We start from the raw sequence: 19,908 nt of genomic DNA on the forward strand, positions 1-19,908 counted from the left end.
AATGTAATTAAAAGAACAACAACACACACACACACACACATACACACACACACACACACACACACACACAGATGCCCGTAACTAAATGGCAAATGGTACTGTACTGCAGAAAACTTGAGTATCCTGCAAAAAGCCAAATAGAAATTCTTTGAAAATGACTAATCAAAAAAAAAAGTGTAGGGGGACCTGCACCAGGTTCCTAAGAATGTTGATTTTCTCCTGCTAGTTTTGAAGTTAAGCCTCATCTGTCTAGTATGACAGAGATTGGCTGATAATTATCACAAACCTCATAGTGCTGGAGCTAAAAGCCAGTTTAATTAGCATTTTTATCTGCCCACTTGGACCTTTATTGTTCTAGAAAAATATTTGAAACAGCAGTGAATTCTAGAAGCTTAAAAAGAAATGCTTTTATTCATTCTGCACAGCAGTAAATTGTTCTCTTTGCTTTTCGTTTTTATCTTCTAAATGTATATCCAACATCCAACATAGTAGTTTATTTGAAAGAAAGATTTTGTTTGGTTGGTTTTATTTTTTACTTTCTCTAATGTAGAAGACCAGGAAAAACAAAACTGTATAAAAAACCTAGATTCACTTTAGGCTTGTTTTACGTGACTATCAAGAATTAGCTTAATAGAGAAACAAAGAAGAATTTGGCTTGAAATATAGGCCCTGGCTTCTAATTGGAACCTTTTGTGATGTTATTTTAGGTGGGACAAGAAAGCATCATCTAGTGGTTTTCTTTCCAGCTAATGAGAGTTCCATCAGTGACTGTCCATAATCAGCACCAAGGAATTGCTTCTCAAGATAATTTCCAAATAAAACGACTTCTGTCCTATTTTCTCTGCTAATATCCTCTCTCTGATTTCACTCATTCCTTTGGATCAACTATCATTTCCATATAAAAAGCTGTTAATATGCAATTTTAGGTTTAGTGTTTCACACACATTGCCAATTCTATAGAGAGAACTGCCTAAAAAACTTAGATATAAAATTTTAATAAAACTCAACATGTATTAAAATAAACTCATTTCCCCAAAGTCAATTTCTTTATCATCTACTTCATTCTGGCAGAGCACCATTCTTTTTGGAATCTAATCTTGATATAGAAATGTCATTTTTCTTTTCTTTGATTTTTTTTTTTAATATATAAAATTCCTTTTACAATCAACTGGATGGCTGCCTCCAAGTTCCCAGGTTGACAGACTAATGCCCAAGGTTGTCATATTAGGAGGTGGGGCCTTTGGAAGATTATTAAGACATTAAGTGCTTATTGCCTTTACAAAAGAGGCTCCAGAGAAATTCGTCACCCTTCTTTGAAGTTAAAATGAGAAAAAAGGTTTTCCTCAGGCCCGGAATATGCTAGCAACCTCATCTAGGGCTTGCCTGCCTTCAGAACGGTGAGATACACATTTCTGTTGTTTATAAGCCACCCAGTATATGATATTCATTTAATAGAAGCATTAACAAACAAACTCACCAATCTTCTAGGAAAGGCATTTATCCCCTTTTTTGAAAATCACCTTTACCATTCCTTGCTTGAACCACGAGATTCCAACTACAGGCTCTGTTCTCTCAGCCTGTGTGAGTAGGAGTGGGCTGGGCAGGGAAAAGTTTAGAGCTGCTCAGGTGGCTCCAAAGTGGTTTGATACTCATCATTCTACTATCTTCTATATTCTTATTAAATAAGTTACAGAAAACAAAGAAAATAAAGTCATTTGGTTACTGCTTAACACAAAAATTAAGAGGGAAAATCCACCTACTAAATGACAAGAGATAATGACCAAGAGTCAGGATTCTGAGAAAAATGAAATGACACATAATCTGAAAAAGCATAATTTCCAGATGCAGACTTAAATGGCTAGCTGTATATATATGGAACAAATTAGCCTAATATAAATCTGAAGTAGTACTCCTTTATAGCTTAAAATGCTAATATATACATACTCAGCAGAATGTTCGTATTGAATGTCAGAGGTCCTATTAAGTTATGAATTAATTAGTTCCCTCTGGAGAATTCCTGGCACAACACTGTCATTTTAAAGAGCATCTACAAATAAATGGCAACCAAAAGGAGATAATTTGAATGCTCAGAGATTGGAAAGAGGGCATCATATAGACTAGTCAAGTTAATTAGGTATGCTTATTCTGGAACCTAAGGATAATATGGAAAAGGTGTGTCAGATAGTTTTTTAATGTTTTTAAAGAGTGGCCCCAAAACCTAAAATGCAATAAAATAAATAAATGGGGGAAAAAAAAAAAAGAGTGGCCATATTTACGTGGAGGTTAAGAACAGGGTGGGTATTATAGGATAGCCTATTTTGCCTCATTATTTGGCAGATATTCTTAATGTTTAAACCTTTCAAACACTAAATGGATTTCTTTACCATGAATACGTTTTTTGAAAAGGAAATTTGAGGCTTACAATTACATATCAGAAATGCTATAGATCTGGGTCTTGAAATAGTCTTGTTTCTAAGGCCCCTGTTTATTCTTAAGATTTTTTCTGAAGCATGAGCAGAAGCCATTCTAATCATCTCCATTGTTCTACTTTTAGTTAATGCATAGCTGGAACATCCATTATTCTGAGTCTATAATTAGCCCAATTATTTCATTAATGTTATTTGCCATGGAGATATTTTTTGGAGTATAGGAAAGTATAGATAACAGAGGAAAAAATATGAATGCTTCAAATTTGTGCTTCACAGAGATGATAATGTTGATTATGGACTCTCCATGCAATTTCATTTATTAGTTAGGGGACTACAGAATGGGTGCTAATCCCAAACGTATACCTCTTCATTTCTCCCTTAATGTTCAGTTTTGTAAGAGCAAGTTGTGGGCTTCACTACTCTACCTCTAAAATATTCTCACTCATCTACCAAAATAAAATTGCTTTAAAACCTAATACCTGTGAAACACAGCCAAAATTATAAAGAGCAGCATATTCTGTATTACATTTCTTTGGTCTTTACAACAAGAATATATTTTAAAATCTTTCTACCTCTTACCTTTCAGTTTGCTGCAAAATGTCACCAATGTTGATAAGGCCAGCTGCTGCTTGCAAAATTGCTTCTTTTTTTGCGCTAAAGAACAACAGTGTAGAAGGTTATCTTATCTAAACCATTTCATGGGCAGTAGGGTTATAGAAGCAATACAACTTTTAATAGATTTTAAATATTTATATGGATATGCTATAGGGCTTTTTAAAAAGTTATTCATAGTGAGTGTCTCTAGCTACATGCCATTTTATAAACATCTAGTGACTGAATCTATAAGAAAACTGAGGTATTTTGCTTTTTCTTTAAAGTTGAGTATCCATACTACATCAAAACTATATACAAGTCCACAAAGATTCTACTGTTATTAGTTTTTTTTTAATTTCTAGAAAAAAGATTTTTAAATAACATGTATATATACACAGACACACAGCCATGGTATCTTAATCTGGTCTCTATTATAGAAGTTAAGCTATTCTTGAATTCAGTTATAATTTTTATATTTGTTAGGTATGTATATTATGAACACTTTCTGTAATGAAAATAAACAGAGGCTATCTAGAGCCTGCTGTAACAAGGGAGACAGCTTCGTCACTTGCATTTGACAGACTCAACGCAGTCAGAGTAATGGGAAAGCTTCATAGTAAATAGAAGGAAAAACTTCAGTTAAAGCCTATTTGGAGGTTACTGGCAAGAAGCTGGGGGTAGGCTAAATTAAACCAAGGCATCCTATGTGATGAGTTTGGAGAACATATTTGGCTTCTCTAGTTGATCCTTAGTCCGAAACCAGGAGGCAAAATAGATAAGCTGGCAGTCATTGAACAAATGCTAACTGTTTGGGGCTGATTTATGCAGCTATGATATTTCAGCTTCTGATTCCGGTTGCTGCAAAGGTTGTATATCAGAAAGGGTTCTGTTTTCATGTATGATCTGGCCATTGTTCACTCATATAATCAGTCTCTCAATACTATATCTAAAATAGTAAAACTGTCTTAGTAAATAATATTTTTGCCTACTAGGCACCATAAAAATATATCTCTATATTGTTGAGAGACAATTCTCCATGGTTCTCTCATGTTTCTGCATATCTTTTGCTCCAGAAGCCTTTTCAAGGATTTCTGTACAGGGGACAGCTTTGGAAGATAGAGATAGTGGCTCCTTCCTGAGAAAAGGGCAGGTGTGTTTACTGCACAGTATGACAAAGATAATGTGTCCCTCTAGGGAAAAGCTTGGGCAGACTTGCTTTATGAAACATTCCAGTAGCCTAAGCTTAAGTTTATATCAACTATGATGCAAAATGACTGTGTATGCAATGCCCATCTGAGTTATTCCATATTCCCTCTCAGACTTAGAGGCAAAGGAAACTAAAGCAACAGGCAGCATGCACTATTTCGTTGTTCTATCAAAAAAGTTCTCTGTCTCTGACTCCGGAATATGATGTTTTCTACCAATATCCATGAAACTGTGGCAGGATAACTTAGCTTAAATATAGGGTAAAATATTAGATCATTCAGCTCTTGACAAGCATTAAATATTAATGCCTAAATTATCAATTATATAAATGAATACTATCTGTTCCTTTCTCTGATTTAGAAATATAACCAGGATTACAAAACGAGTTTAGAAAAATATAAAAGGCACCTTGGAAAAAACTCATGCAAATTAGTTCAGATTGTTTTCATTAAGTGGAAATTAATTGTGTGCTTAAGGACAGGTGGGCTAATAAAATAAGCTTTCTGATTTTGTTTGTCAGAACATAGACATGATACTATTCCCCAGGTGGTTAATATTTTAATAGGGCCAATAATCAAAACTGTGTAAGAATAAAAAAGATTACAGAAAGTGCTCAGATTTAATTTCTGTTCAATACTTACACTTCATCTTTCTACAAATCTCATAAAATTAATTGCAGCAAAGGTACCAAACTTCTCTACCTGATGACAAAATATAAGTGTACCTGGCAGATCTAAATCATATGTTTATAAACTACCAACATTTTAATCTCAATGAAAATAAACCTAAGTAGAAAAAATGTATATGCTTAAAATTCAACTAAATAATTACCCATGGATTGAAAAATAGATATATTTTTCAAAATGTATTTTATTGAGTAAGATAGATTTTAAGACTCTGCAATACAACTGGAACCATTATGAGTACACAGCATTTTGCAGAGTGCTATTATGTACAACAATGCATCCTTCTGTAAGCCAGGCTCACATTGTTATTTATAGGGGTGCTTCTTAGTCTAATATTTTGCTGTCTGATAATTTTAAAAAAATATTCTATTTTTTTCATAATAAAGCATGGGACTGCATATATTACACAGTTTTGAAAGAATGATTCAGGGCTCGAATTAGAATAATCAGCTTTGAGAGTTTACCAAGTGACAATAAGCCACAGAGGCAAGGACATTTCTAAATCTGCCAGAGCACTACATTTTATTTTTAAGAATTAAGGCCAATACACTTTAAACTTCAAGGCAAGCTACTTTTGGAAATAAAAACTAGATACATGAGAAAAGAATAAATTACTTTGAAAGTGGTTATTGCATATAATTTTGTCTTATTTAGAGAGTGAACTCTGTTATCTGTGCAATAGGGATTATTATGTTTATCTTCAGGAATTGGGAACAATTTCCGACACATCTAACCTCCTGAAAGCATAATGGACAACAATTATATATCCTAAGGGGAGGGTTATAACTATATTGGCATCCAAATATCTCCTTTATCTAACCAAGGGGCCAAGGGTGTGACACTACATATTCAAATGCATGAATTAAGAATTGTGCTGTTTATGGCATTTTTGAATCTGTTCAATGAAATTCAGAATGAGAAACTAAAAAGATGGAAAAGAAATTCCTGATGTTGCTCACCGGATAATTATAATGGCTTGACCTAAAATACTAATTGCAGTTATTCATCAAGAACACTTTTAACATAAATCAGGATGAGTTATCCGTATCCTGTAATTTGATGAAATATTTTGGCACACCCAGCATTCCTTGTTCTATTTCATGGTCATATCACTACCTTCAGATTTGTTCTTAACCTCCTGAGTGGTAGAGTGAACCACCCTTTGTAGACCTACTTCTTAAGCAAGATAATCTAATAATATGTCATTTTTGAACATTATATTACTATAAGTTCATCTTCCAGAATCTGAAAAATTCTATAAAAATGACATATTTTTCTCAACCTGAAAAAATGAGGACCAGATCCTGGACAATGGTGATTCCCCGTAATTACTGGTGGAAGATGCTAGCTGAACCAGCTCACCTGTTCCTGGTTCCTGGCATTGTGGGATTTCAGATGAAGTCTTGTATACAAAATAGTCAATATTTTATTTTGAAACACAGAAGAGGAAGTGGTAGTTATAACAAAAATACTAGCTCAAAAGATATTCCTTCTATTAAATAGGAGTGACTGTAAACCCAAAACAAGCATGTTTAAAGGAGATTAATGACTTTCAAATTGAACTCCAGACCAGCTCTTATTTCAAGAGGAGATGTGATAGACAGAATCAATAAGAAAGAAAAGGACAGGCTTGGTTGCAAATTCAAGAACACAGTAGTATGCAATAGAGAGAGAGACCACATCCTGAAGAAAGTCTCCAAGAGGTGAAAAGTCCTAGATTGTCTTTCAACTCCAGACAAAGATTGAAGGAAAGACCCTGCCATGTGGCTGAGAGCATGGCTGTTCAATCAGTGTCATATACACAGAAAACTGGCCTGATGGCAGATCCCTACCACTTCATTAAAGCAAATGGTTACCTTGAGGTGAAAATCTAAGTCTCAAGACTTTTATTGTTTTGCAAACTTACATTTTGGTGTAATATTTTTGTTTTGTTTTCCAGTCCTTTAAACTAAGACATAAAGTTCATTTTTAATCATATTTTCTCTGTAAAGTCTACATCATTATAACAGGCAGTAAAGAGTCTGACATAGAACCTAGATGATATAGGGGAACAGATACTTGAAGGCAGTTTCAGCACTACTAATATTTGTCAAGTAAGCAGGTAGGACATAGTCTAAAGCACAAAATTCAGGCAAGAGTTTGATATCTTCAGAGAATTTTAGCAAGGGTTATTTGTGAATGTCATTAGATGGTAAAAAATTAAAGTAGAATCCGGAAGAAGGAAACATGGGGCAGTTGGGAAATGGTTGCCATTAAAGAAAGCTATTGCAGCTAATTATTGGGATAAATGTCACTGGAGCTCAGGTTCTATAATTCTAACCTCCTGAGGGATGGGCAATAGCCATGCAGCCTCAACTTAAAAGAACTGAAATTGCAGATAGATTCAAGACAAGGTTCATGCTCAATATTGTTTACAAAATCCAGCCAAACCTTTCAATATTTGTTTCTATCTCTGGTCAGAAAAATTGAATAAAACATGGTCATATCTGTTCATATATCTGCTGCCTCACAACTTGTTCCTTCATTTTTCTGCTTGTTGACCACACTGGCAACCTTTCAACTTCTTGCTTTCTACCCAGAGCGTAGTTTCTCTTGTTTACAAGGAATAACTCTAGCATTTATAAATTCAAATTTGATTTCCTGATCATTTCAGCCTCTCCAGTGACCGTACTGTTTTTGGCAACTTGTTCTTTTTGTGTGCTGCCTGACTCATACTCTAGATTCCTTAGTTTAGCCTTGTGTTGTCTGATCCTGAGACCTAACACATCAACATAGCCCTGCTTCTTCTTAGAGGAAATTTGCTTTATTTGCTCTCCTGGATTACAAAGTAACCAGGGTTTATCTTCACCCAACTCCTGCTCACTAACAAAAAGTTCATGTATGACAGACAATAGGTTTCTAGACTTCGAATAGATGCCTAAATATAAATGAGTTAGTTACCATGGCATACATAAACAAATTTCACTGGCTTATAATACCCATTGATTTAACTTCAGGATTCTGAATGCCTTGCATTTTCTGTTCTCTGTATATTTTTCTGGGAGGCTCTTAAAGGATGACTTTAGGGTATTTAACTCCCAAAGGTAGTTACACTCATGTATCACGTATTGAAGCTCTTCCCAAATAGTCCACTGAATACTTTTCTGCCAGGAGCCATGTCATTTGAGCTGATCATGGTGGACATATCCATTATACTGTGCCATTCTGCTATAGGGTTTTGCTCAGTTGTTCTACATTTTATGGAGAGTATAGGAGTTGTTCCACAAGTTTCCAGATATTCAAATAAGAATTTGGGAGGTAAAATAGGAAACTGTAATTTATGATAAAACAGATAATGTATTTCTCCCCATTAAGTTACAGAATTTTCAACAGGTTCTAAGGCAGGAGTTGCCATGTTCCAAGAGGGAGCAACACAGTTTTTTGTTGCTTCTTTGCTGTTTTCATTTTTTATTTTTACAGCCTGTTCCTTTCCTACTACTTGAAGGACTAGCCTGAGAACAAGATCAGTTTATAGGCACTGTGCTATGTCCAGGATTCCCAGACCTCTCAGGAAAATGAGAATTAGTTAGAAAAACTCAGTGTGCTGATTCCGAACTGTAGAATGTGCTCAATCAGGCAAAGCCACACATTTGCTACTCATTCTCTGAATCTCTTAACTGCTGGCTTGAGAAAGCAGGTGCGCAATTCCTGGAATTTGGGTTACCTTGTAACACATGGAGGTCGTCATGTTGGTAGGCTGATGATTTGAGTAAATAGGCAGATATTTCTTGTATGTATCATACTAAGGAGCTCTTCAGGCCTAGTTATAAACCAGAATCACCCACAAAATTAAACAGTCAAACATGAGAGCGAGAGTCTGGTGAGGCCAACATAAAGGGTCATATATATAGGTCAGCATAGAGGGCACCGAAGTGACCTGTAGAAAGGAGGCTATTTAGGCCACTGATAACATTTCTTGTTCTTTTTAGTTATGAATATTTATTATTGTCCAAATTTACTTTTAGTAAATACATTCTAAACACAAGACAATTTTTCTTGTTGTGAAAGACTGTAAGTCTGCATTAGAACTGACTTTAAGGAGTTTACAGACTTGTTGGGGGCAAAAAATCCTTTATGTATACATAAGCAAATGAACTCCACCCAAGGCTTGTGTTCAGGTCAAGGGTGAAGATTTAGGCTAATATGGATTGAGGCCATCAGGGAAATAGAGCAGAGGTAAAATGTTAGTTGGGCGTTTGTTTATTCACAGTTCAGAATTTGAAAACGTATCAAAGCTGCTACAAAGAAACATTTTCAGTAACTTTTAATGGAAAATTTATGCCATTGTCCACTCTGTGTCATTAACCTGCAAAGATACTCGTTTCATGGTGGTCATCACTGGTTTTTAGTAAAAATTTTAATAACTTCCTATGGAATATACATTATTTACTTTCTGTTCTTCAGAAATGAAACAAGTCATTTTTGTATATTTCATGGAAGAAGAAAATAAAAGGTTAATTTGTGGGGCAAAGGTTATTATAAATGTATCTAAAATTTAGTGTGAGTAAAGTGCAAATAACATTACTTTGTAACACGTATAATTCCCCATCATAAAATAACTATATGAAAATCCCATTATAATTTTGGATCCTGAATTAAGGTTTCACAGACAGTTTAAAATTTTTAATATAAATTGAGAAATAAGGGTCATTTTTATTACAATTTTATAACCAACATAGAGAAGCCCTCTCTCTACTAAAATTGCAAAATTAGCCAGGCGTGGTGACAGATGCCTGTAATCCCAGCTATTCCGGAGGCTGAGGTAGGAGAATTGCTTGAACCTGGGAAGTGGAGGTTGCGCTTAGCTGAGATCGCGCCATTGCACTCCAGCCTGGGCAACAAGAGAGAAACTTCGTCTCAATATACATATATTTATATACATATATATCTTTTTATGTAACAAGTTTATATTTACACAATTAGATCATAATTATACAATTAAAGATTACAGTTAAAAACGACTCCAAGGGAGTTTACATAATTTCTGCAAAGTCACATAACAAGAAATAATAGTTTGAGAAGGGACTTAAACTGGAATTTATTTAGGTTTCAAGTCCATGCTTTTTCTACGGTGCTATACTACTTCTTTGTAACATTTTTTTTTTCCTACTAAGGATTACATATACTTTAGATGAAAAAAAAAAAAAAAAAAACAGAAGTGACTATAAACTTGTCAGATTTTTTTTCCATATTGGAAATTGTGTCATTTGAAATGTTTCCTGTGGGACGTGATATCTGAACATCATGAGAACATGTTACTATTATATAATATATATTTATAAATGTAAATTATGAACATAAAAAGTGGACCTTAAAAATATAAATTTGATTTTGATAATTTATCATGAATATGGCATCTAGATTGACAGAAAGCTCAGAATATTAAATTGCATATGGTTTGATCTTACTCTGTTGATGAAGTTAATTCCTTTTGATGGGGTGAGAAGAAAATGTAAGCAGAGGCAGCTTTGTGACATGGAGCACTTCATAAGAGTGTAACTGAATTTCTCACCTGATTCGACTGCGTAAATTCCTAGATCACTCCGTTAGAGACTCCCCCAATGGAGATTCCACTAACTTCCAATTAACGTTAATAAGAAAGCCAAGATTCTGAAATTGCATGGGTAATGCATGTCTGGAAATGTTCATTGGCTTGGCGATTTTAGTGTTTGGGTCCCAGATAGCTACTTGGTACTTACCTTTCCCTTCTTCCTTGTAACAAAACCCAGATTCCTCTATAGTTAGAAATGTGCATAGCTAAATAACTACATTTTCCAATCTCCCATGCAATCAGAGGTGGCTAATCAAAAACAAGTGAAAGGCAGTTATTTATTATACATATCATACTAAGGAGGTCCTCAGGCTTAGCTGTACACCAGAATCACTCACATAATTAAACAGTCAAACAGATACATAGGATTTGAAGAAAGCTCATTTAAAAGCAAGCAGAGATCTGGCTTACGCCTGGTCCCTAATTCCTGTTTCCTCTCTGAAGCACAGATATGATGACTGGAGTTCTATCAGCCATTTAGGACCTGGAAGTGATCCTAAAGATGCAAGAACCATGCAAAGAACAGTAAAATAAAAAATAGAAGCAATCTACATTCTTGATTGATGTAATTACATAACAGTCAAAATAGCTATGGATGCATTTTTCTGTTTTTTTTTTCTGTATGAGAGAGAGATGTAAACCTCTATCATGTTTAAGTCACAGTTATTTCTGGCCTTTTTGTTAAGGGCCAGATGCAATTCTAAGCTGATTCCATTCTGTCCATAGCTGACCGGTGTTCAGTGAAAAATAGGTCATCTAAGCAGTGGCTCTAACAGTATGCCTGGAAACTTGAGATCTTCATCCTAAACTATTTTTTTTTTGTCTCTTTTGTTGCAAGCTTTTATTCCTGAAAGGTTGTATTATTATTTCCCAAATGAGACTACTTTGTTTCAGACAAATTGAGTTTAAGGTGATATTGGCAGTCAGCATGGTACAAGGAAAAGAGCTGAAAATTTAGAATCAGTGAGTTAAAATCGAGAATCTTAATTTCAAATTCAACTCTAAAACTTATCAGCCACATGTCTCATATACAAGTTACTTGATTTTCCTATGAGTAAAATTAAAATAATGGGAGCCACCTCATAGAGTAGTTGTTTAGCATAATGCCAAAGAGTGTCATGTTACTTAATAATGGTGTATAATATTATTTTATTATTTAATTTGTGTAATAAAGTCTATACATATCATAGCAAGAGATTGTTATGGCCTTAATAAAGTTCTCAAACATTATTGTTCATCTGATTAAGCCATTATTTCTATCAGTCTTAAGTACCTATTGCCATTTATATTTTTATGCATGCTTGGATTTTCATAAAGATTCTAAGTTCTTTATTACGCAGTCACTACCAGAAGCTCCTTTAAACAGTGACTGGTCAAGGAGCATTTGAGTGGCTTTTGTAAAGAAATCTGTTCTTGAAAATGAGAGAAAACACATCTGGAAAGGGAATGAGGTTGATTATAGCAATCAAAATTTATTTACTTATTTAACGCCAAAGCTCTCTAAGCAACAGGAAGGTCTGTTTTCATCATTTGTATCATTTGAAAAGGCCTTGTCTGTATGTATCAGTTCCTCTGATTCTCTCTTGGCTTTTAAGAGTTTATGTGATTAGATTGGACCCACCAGGAGATTCCAGGATAATACCCCCATCTGAAGGTTTGTAACCTTAATCATATCACAAAGTTCCCTTTACCAAGTAAGGTAACACTTTTTGGTTTCTGGAGATTAGGATATGGACCTCTTTGAAGGATCATTATTCTGCCTTTCATGGCAATAATAATAAAAAATAACTATTTTGACACTGGCTATATAATAGCAACTTTTAAAGTATTTTACATATGTGAATTAATCCTTGCATTAACTATGAGGAAGATATGATTATTGTCTCCATTTTATATAAGAGGAAAATGAGGCAGGGATGTAATTTAACTTGCCAAATGAAATGCACTCATCCAAAAAGTTAAATAAACTTTCTAGGGTCATACAGTTTTAAGCCTAGCATTCAAATCTAGCTATCCAAGCCCACAAATAGATCTTTCCCTTTTATTTTTGTCCTTGCCTTACACGGAGTCAAGCCATAGCTTTGAAGCAGTTAAAGTAGAAGGCATTAAACTACTTATATAATAATTCATCCCAGTATCTTGGCTGAAATCAAAGTGGGACTTACTAGTTCAGATTCTTACATATGTTCTGTTCCCATAAAACAAATGGGGTTTTGTCATTTAACATTTTCAAGCAGATTCTCCATTATTACCTAAAAACCACCACTTTGTCTCATTCCAAAGGTCTTTAAATATTGAGATATTTAATCATGGAGGAGGCTGAGTGAGGAGAATCAACTTTCAGCAACTAGATGTCAGCTTAAAGTTGTAGAAATCTCCTAGTAATCATTCTTTTTCAAGAGACTGTGACCATAGAAGGCAAGAATGGTGAAATAATTCAATATTTGCTGGGGATTTTGCTGTTGGAATGTATGCATATAAATTTGTGGATGTTGATACGTGCATGTTAAATCAATGATGGAATTTTAAACAGGACATGTTACAGGACAAAAAGTAACATTTATTATTAAAACACATAAAAAGTATTTATCTTTTGTTTTAAAGGACTCTTGAAATAAATCCTGAAATAGAGGATTCATAATGTCTTATGTGTGCTGAGTAAATATTATAACCACACAGACATATTTAAATAATGGATGGTTGAAATACAAGCCAGTAAAGCCCAATAGTCTCAAGGTTAATGGTGACACATTCTACTTTTAGCTTCTACTATTACAGAAAGAAAAAAAATGCCCTAAGGTATTTCAGCTGTTTACCTGTAAATTGCAATAAAAACTCCATTACACAGAACAGCGTATATCCTTATGAAAATCAATGAAGTCAATACAACTTTAAAAATAATCTTGTTTACAAATCCACTTACATCACAGTGTATGAATCCTATGTTCTCAGTGATGTATGACTAGATTTCAGTTAGTTTGTTGCCAACAGAATAGTTTACAGATGAATATATTTGCGACCTTGAAATCTTTCATTATTTTCCTAAATAATTATTGTTTCTTTATTCCCTTCTCCTTTCGTTTGCTCTGGAAATGTACCGGCAGCAAATATATCATTCTTGAACAGTTAAATAATTAGGAGTATAGAAAAGAGGTTGGATTAAAAAAGGAAGAGAGAAAAGAAGAAAAATAAATCACTAATATTTTGCATTTTAAGAATGGCAAATTGCACTGCCTGTTGGTAAATATGTCTGTTTCTTTTAAACACATTACCTTCCATATTTGTTTCTGAAAAGGAAAAAAAAATCTGCATATTGTCTTGTTTTGTTCCCAAGAAACTGTCTTTCCAAGAATTAGACAAACATTTTAAATATTAGTATAAAATATTTTGAAAAAGTATTTTATTATTTAAAAAATGATTTCATCACAAATAGCTTTCAGGTCTATAAACATTAGATTATTATTGTGTAAATAATGATGGTCATTTTTCCCCATACCATTTGTTAAGATTATTCCAACCATGACTTCCCTACTCTATGATTTAAAAAATCGATTTGCTTTGAACAATTTTTTTTTTTTTTGAGACAGAGTTTCACTCTTGTTGCCCAGGCTGGAGTGCAGTGGCACGATCTCAGCTTACCACAACTTTCGCCCCCCGGGTTCAAGCGATTCTGCCTCAGCCTCCCGAGTAGCTGAGATTACAGGCATACACCATCACGCTCAGCTAATTTTGTATTTTTAGTAGATACAGGGTTTCTTTGTGTTACTCAGGCTGGTCTCAAGCTCCTGACCTCAGATGATCCACCTGCATCTGCCTCCCATAGTGCTGGGATTACAGACGTGAGCCACCACACCTGGCAAATATTTTTATTTTTTAATTTAGTCATTATTTGCCTAAAATAAACAAGATATGCTTTGTAGTATTGAATACAAAAAGGAAAATGAGCTTTGTTAGGCTTTGTAACTGTATACCATGGCAGTAAATTAGCCAGAATTTCTAACTGATGAACATAAACCTCTTGATATTTTCTTTTTTTTCTTTCTTTCTTAAGGAAATCTCTTATGCTATCAATATGAGCATCACTGAACTGAAAGGTCAAGTTATTAGCAAAAACTGTGCTGTGTAATGTTACTTTGTCTCAGAAGAAAACTGAAATGGCCCTATGATATTACTCTGAGGAGGATGTAGTGTATCAAAGAGTGAAGAAACAGAAATGGAAAGGTCAGAATGTCTTTGGGGATGGTGAAAAAAGCAATGTGGTGTAAGGGAGTCATCATATTCCTCTACGCAGGCTTCACTTTGCTTATAAACGCAGTTTCCTAAAGGCAAGGCTAATTCATTATCAGAACCAAAAAGGACCTTTTAAAAAACACTTCAGGTCCTGTGTACTCGTTATAAGAATACTTTGGGATTCAAGACAAAGGGGCTAATCCCAAGTTAGTAAATCTATTTGTATAGACATGGACAATTTGCTTATTTGGGGGGCCTCAGCTTCATAGAAAATGAGAGATTGGCATCACTGAGTGTTTCTCAACAAGCAAACAGATTTTTCTATCTTCTTTTGTTTATGTCTAAAATGCATAATTTACATGACTTACTCATACAAACCATAATTTCTTTAGAAATTCTAAGCCAGCTGATGGATAAAATCTCTCCCAGCTTTCACCCCATTATGTTAAGCCACATAACATAATGGGGTGAATGTCTCCCCAATCCATATATTTTACTATTTTAGTTTCCAATAATCATAGATCAGGTACCTTCTGTCCTTCAGAGAATCATTCGATGGATTTGCTAAGATATACAAAACTATATAATACACAACCCTCCCTAAGAAGAATAGAGTTTGGGAAATGAAGGAATACATGTACACAGGTAAGTGTAATAAAGAATTTCAGGTGTACTCAGAGAGCTGTTAAATTAGAATTAGGGAAATGTGGAAGAAATCCAGTTTTACCTGGTGCAGCGAAATGATTAGTCCAGAAATATTGTATTTTGAAAAAATTATATTTGAGATTTTTGTAAAAATGGCAAAGGGTGGGTCAACTGTTCAGAAGATTGCTTCAGACAAAAATAATACAATAGCAAAAGCAGAAGGTTTCCAGAAAACAGCTGGGCATGGTCAGAGTAATAATTAACAACTCAGTGGGTTTGAGCATAGAATATGAGGGTAGATGCAGCAAAATAAAATGATGGTGAGGTAGGCAGAAGTTACTGTAAGGCCGGCTGCCTCACAGAGGGTTAAACGGGCACATCCATGTCTCTCCACACCTGATAACTACGTCATCACCCAAGCTCGTTCTCTGGCCTCACCACATGGCTTCCCCACCTCCGCCTCACGCGTCATCCCTGGTAGTCGCCCCGAGCCCTTCAAATTCTTCTCCTAACAACCCTTCTAATATCTCCTCTTAAAGCCAACTCATACGTCTGGCACTTTTATCTTCAGGAATCCTGGACAGAAGGTAAAACCACCAAAACCCAATACCTTGCCCAAGTGGACTATCTGCCTGCAGGCTGTCAGTTGACCATAGTGCTTGAATTTAAAGCATCAAAGGCCAAAACCCTCCCAGGCACTCTCCTCACAGGGAGCTGGCGTGACGCGGCTTTATGCTTTTTGTATGACCAAACCAAAGATTACTGTCATCAGTGGAATGCCGCCTATGGTGGATGCCTATATAGGTCCTGTGTCATGCACAGAATCACAGGAAAAATACTCAGCACCAATGGAAAAGGCAAAGTGCAATTTGCCATCCGTGACCCCTGGAACAGTTGCTAGGAAAAGGGAGCCACAGGTAAAATATACAATTCACACACAAATAGATACCCTAGTGGCACATGGCTAATATTTCGGACCTACACCCGCATTGTGCCAATGGAAATAGACCGACTCAACTCATTAGGCAATGCCATCCTACAAAATGAAGCCATCTTAACTAACCATTTCAAACCCCTAAAGAACACCTCCCAACCTTTCTCCTGGCTAACTCTAGTTCAACAAGGTATCAACATGTTAAATTTAGCCAAATCCACAAGTTTCACCAACTGCTTTTTATGTGCCTCCCTCAACAACCCCCCCCTTTGCCACAGTTCCCCTCTAGACTGGGTTCAACCTGTCACAATCGCCTACAGGACAGCCTAATTCCCCCTTAACAGACATCCCCCTGTTTAAGGTACACTCTCAAAGTCTCTCTCTCTGCTACGGGACTGTCAATGACTCCAACTGCAATATTCTGGTAAAGGTAGCCTCCACCTTCTATGTGCCTCCAGGGGGGTACTTTTGGTGCCATGAAGTCTAACCAAAGTTATAGATACCTCTCTTCCCTTCCCTTGCCTGCCAGCCACCTTGGTCCCACAGTTAGAAGTATATGGACAAGCTGAATTATTTTCCCTTGTCACTCCATCCCCAAAGCACCAGAGTAAATGAACAGTCTTCCTCCCAATAGTGGTTGGCGTCTCCTTAGCATCTTCTCTAGCAGCGGCTGGAATAGGGAGTGGCGCTCTGGGCTACAGTGTCACCTCAGCCGCTCACCTAGAAGACAAACTCCGGGTGGCCATTGAGGCATCAGCCACCTCTCTGGCATCCTTCCGGTGACAAATCACGTCACTGGCTCGGGTAACTCTCCAAAATTGGCAGGCCCTAGACCTGTTAACAGCAGAAAAAGGAGGTACCTGCTTGTTTCTCCAGGAACAATGTTGTTATTACATTAATGAAACCGGTCTAGTGGAGGAAAATGTCAACACTCTCTATCATCTTCAAGAAGACTTCCAAAGAAAACAAAGCATACCAGCCTCTTCCCTTAACTGGTGGCAGTCCCCTATACTTACCTGGATAACCCCTATCATCACTCCCATTATCGTAATTTGTCTTTTGCTAATGCTAGCCCCTTTCTCAGGTTTTTACAAGCTCGCATGAGGGAAATTTCCAGGGTAGCCGTAAATCAAATGCTGCTTCACCCCTACGTCCGGCTCACAACTGAGGCACCGGCCAACTGACCTTCCCCCCACTCCACCCCTGTTCAGCAGGAAGTAGTCAGAAAGAAGCGGCATCCTATACCATAAAAAAGGTTGGAATGTAAGGCCAGCTGCCTCGCAGAGGGTTAAATGGACACATCCATCTCTCTCCGCGCCTGATAACTATGTCATCACCCAATCTCGTTTCCTGGCCTCGCGGCATGGCTTCCCTGCACCCGCCTCCGCATACCAGGCCCAAGCCCACATTCAGCTCTAAATTATGCATCCAACCCCCAGCCCGCTGTTGAAAAATGCTACAGAAAATTTTTTTAAAGAAGCCCCATCAAACCCTGCTGGATAGCAGTCTGCCTGTATGCCCCCAGGCAGGCCCACTTACCCAAGGTCCCGCCTACCCATGGCAACTAGATCCAGGTATTTCCTGCTTCTTAACAACCAATAAGATTGCCTTTGCTTTGTTTCCCCAATAGCCAATCAATTGCCTTCCCTCCGCATAAAACCCTATGCCCTGAACAGCTGGGCGTGACTTCTTTGGCCCCTTCCTGGATCACAGAACCTTGCCCGGGAGCTGAATAAATTAACTTCTCATTTTCTTATACTTGCCTCAGTTTCCTCATTTTACCTTGGCAATAAACCTTACAGATACATTTTCTTGATTAGAATTATTTCACAAAAGGTTTGTGTTTTATGCAGTAGGCAAAAAGGGTTTAAGGCAGTAGCAACATGGATAAAGCACCAGGATTTGGTTGTAGAGGAAGCTGTTCAAGGAGGTAGAACATTAAGAAGGTCTTACTAATTTGCTGTGTGGATTTAGGGCTGTTAAAATATAATTTTTCATGTGAAAAATTATAAAACTCATATAAAAACATAAAATGAAATTAAAATATATTTTATTCACCTAAGTAATTTATGTAGAAAACATTAACATTTGAGCAACTATTCAATAAAAGAATGTTAAGATTGCTAAATTAGCTTAAAAACTGGTTCATTTCCAAAAGAGCAGTAAACTAACTTTGATATACTTCTTTCAGATGCAAATTATTTAGATGTCTATTTCAGAAAAATCAATAAAGAACCATTTAACTTTACTAAATCAGAGTAAGTGTTTTAATCAATAGTATGCAGACAATTGAAAATTATATTTTCCTAAACCTTGGGTGGGCCTATCCTCCAGTATAGATAGGAAATACATGCCATCTACCTTTTTGCCCTCTTTCCAACTTTTAGATGTTTTTTCTTACTTGGGAAGAGTACCTAATCAGTATTTTATTATGCACCATCCCTTCTGCTGAGTTTATGTACCATGTAATTGAATAGTTTAAAATATGCATACATAAGTTCTATTGTACGCTATAATAGTGTATAAATCATTAGAAATTTTCAAACTCAACATACCACTTGAAAAATATTTCTTGCCTCTAGAAATATTTATGGACAGCATTGACAGTGGACTCAATAATTATCATTTCAACCTGTTTTAGGTATATCTGTTTTGTCCAGCACAATATCATACTTTTTTATTAAGGCAATTATTTGTTCCTTTGTTATAACCAATTAGCTCATTATGCACGTTTTCCACTAGATAAATTGCAATAGTGGGCTTCTAAGGCCAATGTTCCACAAAAGAAGCAGGTGACATAGTTAGGCATAACTATTTCATCATAACATTGCTCTGTTTCTCAGTTAACTCTGAAATTATTCTGAAAGCAACAAAGGGAACTTGTGGCCTTTAGTGGGTCTTTCTAAGATGTGGACTCTGTGGCCAGGAACTAATATGTGTCATGCTGAATGAATTCACTATAATCTCTGGTTATAGATGCTCACCCTGAACTTGTTTCACAAAACCAATTTTGAGAAATCAGAATCTTAACAATATCTAATAGGATACTGACAATATTTTGTAGGAATAGCTGAACACTTGATGCCCTGGATTTATAATCACATCCCCTTTGTAGGAAATATGAGAAAAAAAAATCCTCTTTATATACTTAAATAGTGTTACTCTCATAAGTCAGAACTATATGACCTTATCCAAAGTAACAATAGTCTATTAAATATGATGCAAAAGAAAGTCCAGAAATCAAGTACTCTAAACAATATATAACTATATTTTTGGCCAGATGTCTTTAAAGATTTAACTGGTTCATATCTAAAGACTTTATGCAACAAGTGAATATATTCTTATTTCGGGGGGGGGGGTTATTTCCTAATGAATTTGTCTTAGAGGGAGGACTTGTATTACATAGCTGAAACTTAATTTTGTTCATTGATGCACCAAATATTTATTACATCTCTCTAAATTCTAGGAATCTGACAGTCAAAATCCCATACTTTCAAACCCTTTACACTGAAGTAGAGGGAGTCAGATTGTAAGTAAATACATTTGTATATAAATAAGCAGGAAAATTTCTGCGGTGACAAGTGCTTTGCAGAG

Source organism: Cebus imitator, unplaced genomic scaffold, assembly GCF_001604975.1.
Source record: "Cebus imitator isolate Cc_AM_T3 unplaced genomic scaffold, Cebus_imitator-1.0 Scaffold30, whole genome shotgun sequence".
Taxonomy (NCBI): Eukaryota; Metazoa; Chordata; class Mammalia; order Primates; family Cebidae; genus Cebus; species Cebus imitator.